Source organism: Dysidea avara, chromosome 2 (genome assembly GCF_963678975.1).
Source record: "Dysidea avara chromosome 2, odDysAvar1.4, whole genome shotgun sequence".
Lineage (NCBI taxonomy): Eukaryota > Metazoa > Porifera > Demospongiae > Dictyoceratida > Dysideidae > Dysidea > Dysidea avara.
Genome location: NC_089273.1, coordinates 43,928,321 through 43,935,203, shown reverse-complemented (window position 1 = coordinate 43,935,203; position 6,883 = coordinate 43,928,321). Strand labels below are relative to the sequence as shown.

Below are 6,883 nucleotides of genomic sequence, written 5' to 3'. Positions count from 1 at the left end.
TCATAAAATTTATGTAGGTATTTGTAACATGTGCATTATTATTTGATTTTACTGTAGTTTCCTGGTGTGGTGATCTCATCATCTAACTTTATTTCTCTAACAATGGGCTCAAAGGATTTTCATATAATGTTGAATGCCGGTACTCAACCTATTAATCAGTTCCAGTGAAGTATCATGGATGACTTAAGTAGTTTGTAGTACTTCAAGAGTTCGAGTATTATGAACTCTTGGTTCTAATCTATCTACAAGTCAACCAGTATCACTGTGTGAGTTTGGTACCATAGTCATTTCATATTTGTAATCCAAGTATTTGTCAGTTTTCAGTTCTCTGGGGGTAATTTTTGATCCTTAAGGGAACATTTGGAATCATTCCTTTTAGAGAGTCTATGTATTCACTAAGTGATATTAAAACCTTTACTTTTTCTTACAGGAATTTCCAAAGGAGCTCCCTTAAGGGTGTCATTGTTGCCTTCCTATAGTAACCTCAGGGAGCCACACAACGCCGAGAGTAATAACAACAGTATTTGGATAATATGGTTCAGCGGCATCGACTCTACCTGATTAAATGGTTACAGACCCAAGGTATATTCAGTATCCTTGGAGAATGACTGTCGAGATTTCAGTTTAGATGGTGTCTTTGTGATCACATCGGTGAACTCATCCAGGAGACCGGAGGCATACAAGTCCTCGTAGTTTCTACTTATGGAGATAAAATATCAAACGTTGGTTTATATGCAAATAAACTTATATTATCTTGGTACAGAGAGTAAATTGAAGACAAAAGAGGAACTCTATAGATCTGTAAAGACAGTTAGAATTCCTCTAGACTCTGACAATGGTATTGTCAGTAGTCATGTAACTAAGAACTTTATTCAAATATTGTGACTAGTATTAAGTTCTTAGTTACCTGACTATTGACAATGCTATTGTCAGAGTCCCCTGGAATTCTGAACAATATTAATGTCACAGAGTTCCGTCTACCATCTTCTCTCTCACCAATCACCTCTTAACACATATCATAACTTACTACAGTATTAAAACTAAGCATTTTATTATTTACATTTTTTTCTCTCCACCACACAAGTAGCATTATTGAAGACATGGATAGTAGTCTCCTGGATGTGTCTGCAGATATCATCAGTGAGACCCCCAACAGGAAGCCTATTTCCCCGAAGTCATTTGCCAAGGACGTTGTTGAACGCCTTGCAATAGTAACACCATCAGGTAGAGTCGATGCCACCGAATTCTTAAGTTCCAAGATCTATAGGGGTTTTGCACACCGGTAGACTAGTTACTGCACAGCGTATTATTATTAACGCTTTACAGTGACCAGCACTGACTGAAGGTATGAAGTACACTTTTATCTGAGCATGAAACGCGAACCGACCTAAGCATGAATTTCAGTTGATCCCCCTTCCAGAAAATTATGACGGTACGGGATGGAATATTTTGTGGAAATTTTAGCTATTAGACCTATATTATATTGTATTATTATATTATTATTTTTTATTACTGTGCTAGACCTCAAATAGAGTATAAGAGCACACTATAGTTATAAAATTAATTAAGTAAGGATTTAAAATGTTCTACACTTGATGAATTAATTACAGATTTTGAAAGATTGTTCCATTGTCGAATTGCTGAAGGAAAAAAGGAGTAGTGATAGGAGTTGATTCTGGTGGGAGGTAGTAAAAATCGCAGTTGGTGCCCTCTTGTATTATGAATAGATGGTCGGGGGAAAAGGATATCATCTGTGTTTATTTCTACTAAATCATTAACAATCTTGTACAAGTATATCAATTTTGATTCATTTCTTCTCTCTGCTAAAGTCTTAAAATCAATTCTTTCCAACATTTCTGTAACACTAGCATAAGTTGAGTAATTATTAAATATAAACTTCAGACCTAGCTACTTGTGATCGGATTTGCAAAAAGGGGTCTTCAACACACATCCAATTTACCAATGTTAACTTATTCATACGTACCTTCAGATTAGAAAAGGCTATTGACTTGATATCTGGTCAGTGTAATGAGTGCCAATATAGCTTAATGGATGGAGTGAGTTTCAGACTTATGCACCTATCAATGTCATACCCTACTCACACCACCACCGGGTAGTGTGGGGGAACACAGGGGATTTGCAAAGTCCAGTGTCAAATTCCCCAGTACTGTGGCTAAGAAGTTTGTCAAAACACCACTATGTCCCGACCTCAAAGGAGGGGTTTCTATAGGGGATTTGATTTAGTTATCTATTAAAATAATTTTTGGTTTAGCACCTGCTGCTGTCAAGAGCCCCAAGGGTGGGGTAAGATGTAGATGTTAAATCCCCAGTAGGTATATTGGTGTCCCAGGAGTGGGGGGTGGGCCTTGACATTGATAGGTACATTATAAGAAGTTATGGTAGTTCATAGAATTGGATATGTGTGGAAAATCTGGTCACATTGATTTTATTGATAGTTCACCACTGAAAATATGAATGCAGGCTTGGGTATTGCCAGTAACCGGTTGGTAATTTTGGAGCTGTTGAAAGTTTAAAATACTATAATATAGGTACACTGAGCCAGCTATATTTATTAGACAATTATTCCTCTATGGACCTGCAAGGAGGTTAACAGTAATAAATAAAATAATTAGTATTAGTTAATAAATAGTAATACTAAAGCACAAGCATGCAAACTATTTAAACATAGATACTGCAGGTGTATAGTGTACAGGTACTTGATTATTCATCTCTAGAGATTTTCTAGTCACATGTACATAGGGTGAAGATAGATTCAGTAATTCAAGGATTTTAGTTGCTTAATGGTTTATTATTATGCTATACTCTTGACTGCTTTATTAGAGCTCATTATGTTTTATTTGAGTACCTCATGCAATCCCTAAATGTAGCAGAGCTCTAACCTCCCATGATCTGAGTCCCATGCATGTTCCCTTTTCGTTATGCCTATATATTGATGTAGAAATTTGCTAGGAACAGTTACATACACACAGTACTAGTCATATTGATAAACCATGCACTTGCACCAAAAATGTTCAAATTATTTCCTAGATATGTTCAATTAGTGAAAAAGTGAAAATTTCTGAAAGGGTGTGTGTGTGTGTTTGTGTGTGTGTATGTGTAATAGGTGGAACTTGTTAACTTGTACATGCACGCATATTATATCATTGTAATAGGTCACGTGAGTGTAAGATGTATAAGTAACTATTCTGTACTTATAACCAGTTGTGTTTCTGTGTGGTTGTATGATATATTACATTGCTGCTGTGGTATATATAGTGTTGTTGCGCATTGTGTCAACTTAACTACAAGGCTCTTTACAGCCGTGGTAGCAGAGGATGGCTGAATTGAAGCATATAAGTGTACCGAGGCCTTTCCAATCTGGTGATATAACAGAGTGGTTATTACGTTTTGACATTTGTAGCAAAGCAAATGGCTGGAATGCTGCCAAGAAGGCATCTGCCCATTTGGCTAAGCGATGGAAGTGCCTTCCTTATGTCGGTAGCGGCAGTTATGGCCTCAGCTTAAGGTAGTGGATGGTGTTGTCTGCCACAAGTATTGTCCTGGACCACTCCAAGAGTCTATAACTGTTCCAGTACTTCCTCACATCTTACAACATGATGCCTTAGTCCAGGCTCATGATATGCCTGCTGCAGGTTACCAAGGACAGGAAAAGACCTTGCATAGATTGCACCATGATGGCTATTGGCCAGGCATGGTCAGTGATGTCAATAAACATTGCCAACAATGTATCACTTGCCAGCAGTCAAAGCTACCCGCACCAACCAGAGCACCACTTATTTCTCTTCCAGTTGGTAAGCCGTGGGAAATGATAGCAGTTGATGTGCTAGAGGTGCCCATATCTTTTAATGGTAACTGGTATTTGTTGGTGGTGCAGGATTACTTCACCAAATGTGCAAATGTCTTCCCCATGCCTGATCAGACTGCTAAATGCATCACCAAAGAATTGATTGGGTTATGTTCCAGAATGGGGCTGCCAAGTGTTTTACACTCCGACCAAGGAAGAAATTTTGAAAGCACCATTCTGAAGCAAACATTAGATGCTTTCGGGGTAACCAAGTTACATACTACTGCTTACCATCCCCAAGGGGTATGGTTGAAAGATTAAGCCAGTCTCTTCTTCAGATGTTGCGCTCTTATGTTGAACAGGAAGCAGATTGGGAGCGCTATCTTCCATTAGTGATGTTTACTTATCGTACCACAGTCCACTCCTCTACTAAGGTTTCTCCCTTCATGCTGATGTTTGGACGACAAGCTTCATTCAATAATTTCTCTAAAAAAGACGCATTCAACCCTAACTCATATGAAGCACAGCTACGACATACTGTAAGATGGCCAGTTACAAGACATGGTAGAAGTAAATTTGGTGGAAGCAGCCAGCTTCCAGAAGGCAGCATATGACAAACATTCAATGCATCAACAATTCAAAGTGACTGATCCTGTATGGTTGTCCAACCCCAGATGTGACAAACTTGATCCCAGGTGGGAAGGTGGATGGACTGTCTCAGATGTCAAGGGTGAAAGTACAGTTGAAATATGCAAGGGCAACACTAGAAAGGTTGTTCATGTTAACTGCTTACGGCATCGCATGGGATCCCAAGAGACAGCTGTACCTATAGAAGCCCAGAAGCCAGAGAGAGTATTGTGGCAACCACCAGCAATTGATCACTCTATAGTAATGGCAGATGATTCTGCACCTGGCCTAGCTTCTGATGACACCAGCACTCGCTGATATCCATTACTTGAGAGACGGCCACCTGAATGGCTTACACCTTAATTATATGAACATTTACAAGGAGGGGCAAGTGTAATAGGTGGAACTTGTTAACTTGTACATGTACACATATTATGTCATTCTAATAGGTCACGTGAGTGTAAGAAATATAAGTAACTATTCTGTACTTATAACCAGTTGTGTTTCTGTGTGGTTGTATGATATATTACATTGCTGCTGTACATGTAGTCTAGTGTTGTTGCGCGTCGTGTCAGCTTAACTACGAGACTCTTTACATATGTGTGTGTGTGTGTGTGTGTGTGTGTGTGTATGTGTGTTAGGGAAGGGGGCTAGTTAAATCTTCCCCTGATAAGTCTAGAATCTTTCAGTTCATTGGCAGACCTGGGAGCTGGAAAGCACTTCAAGGAGAGGAGCACACAGAGATAATAGTTACTGCAGCAATAAGTGTAGTTATAGTAACAGTATAATATACTTGCTACTATCTATGAATTAAACATGCATACAGGATTCAGTGCTTTCAGCTTGAGAAGCTGCTGGCTATATTTCTACATGTAGCTTTAGGAGTGAGTACCTTGATCAAAACCTACACAGCATATTTGTAAGACTTTAAAATATTTCAGGATTTCAGAAGCCACAGGCCCACAGTTATTCCAATACATGATGGAAATGTATGAGTTGTAACATGACTATGGCTGCAGGATATACACATCTTTGATTTCAATGCACATTTTGATTGTTAACTTCAAAAGTAATGTAAATTTCTTCTGTCTATTAGTATATGTAATAGGATGGATGGCTGTGGTATTCGGGATTAATAGTGTGAACATTGTAAACAGGAAGGAGTAAAATAGTGCAAGGTGAAGCCAAGTACTATTTCCTTCTTGCTTGCAACGTGAGAACTATTAATCCTGAATACCACAGTTATCTGTCCTATTGCAAATTAATCCGACAACCATAGCAACTGCTATTAGGCCACAAAAGTTCAAATAATAACCACTGCAAAAGACTAATCACGCTTAGCAAATGTTACCTAGCAATCATTGCTAAGCAACCATATTGTTACTATGCCATGGGCATCTGTCACTATGGTAACACTAGTTTTCAAGGTGGACATTTAGTTCCAATAGAAACACACCACACTGTTTTAGTCAATCAAATTAGTATTATACAGATTTAGTGTAATGCTAATTCTAATGGCTAATCGATTGACATATTTCAATACAATACATCAAGAGTATTATATTGTAACACATTCGCTTGTTGGATTATAGCCTTAACAGTTTACAATAAACAAAGCATGCACACATTTACTCTAATGTCAGACTTAAGAGAAGTTTACACAGACACGTCAGAGTGTTAATCAATTGCTTTAGCAAAATCTTCAAGTTTAGCCATAACATTATCTCAACAAATGATTTTATTGTATTCATTTTCTTGCAACCACAGTACACAGACAATAAAACAATGATATTCTCAAAAATCAGTGAAAGAAACTAACCACTACTATCATAGCCATGTTAAAAATTAATTTAAATGTCACTGGATTTTAAACTCCAAGCAGCTAACAAGGTATACTATTTCTGGAAAAAAGAACAAAAAAACCAACAATGTATACTTCATTATTTATATCCAATATCATGGCATTATACCCTCAATTCGAACTCTGCATTAAACTACAGTATCATGCAAGACACATGGTAGTGTGTCATGCCAATGGCGGATCCAGGATGGGGAATTTGGGGCAAATGCCCCCCCCCCCCCCCCCCCCACCTTGTGGAGGAGCCAGCCATGCTTCTGATTAGAATAACTACTAAACTTTATGTCAGGTCAAGATCAGTTCATCAACTCATGAAAATATGCACATGTTTCTACAAGTTCGCCTGAAATCAAAGCGAAAGAAAGTTAAATTAACTGTAAGATTCTCACCTAAAACCTTCGTCCGTACTAAGCGCCTATAAAAATAATTATCGTGTTGCTGTTGTTCAAGACATTCAGAGCCTTTTAAACAGCTTTTATGACTTCACAACCATCTGAAAATGCCAAAATGGCAATAATAAACAGTGAGACACTACTAAGAGGTGATTATTTGCTGCTTCAAAAATGCAGCACTGAGCTAGGGAATCTGGTTCT

At 38.1% G+C, this 6,883-nt stretch overlaps 1 long non-coding RNA gene across 1 annotated transcript; it reads left to right on the top strand.

The window, feature by feature from the left end:
• On the top strand, positions 1-1,465 carry LOC136247432 (uncharacterized). Its single transcript, XR_010697527.1, has 3 exons — positions 1-266; positions 431-582; positions 629-1,465. It is a non-coding gene; the product is annotated as an uncharacterized lncRNA (long non-coding RNA).
• The last annotated feature ends 5,418 nt before the right edge of the window (positions 1,466-6,883 follow it).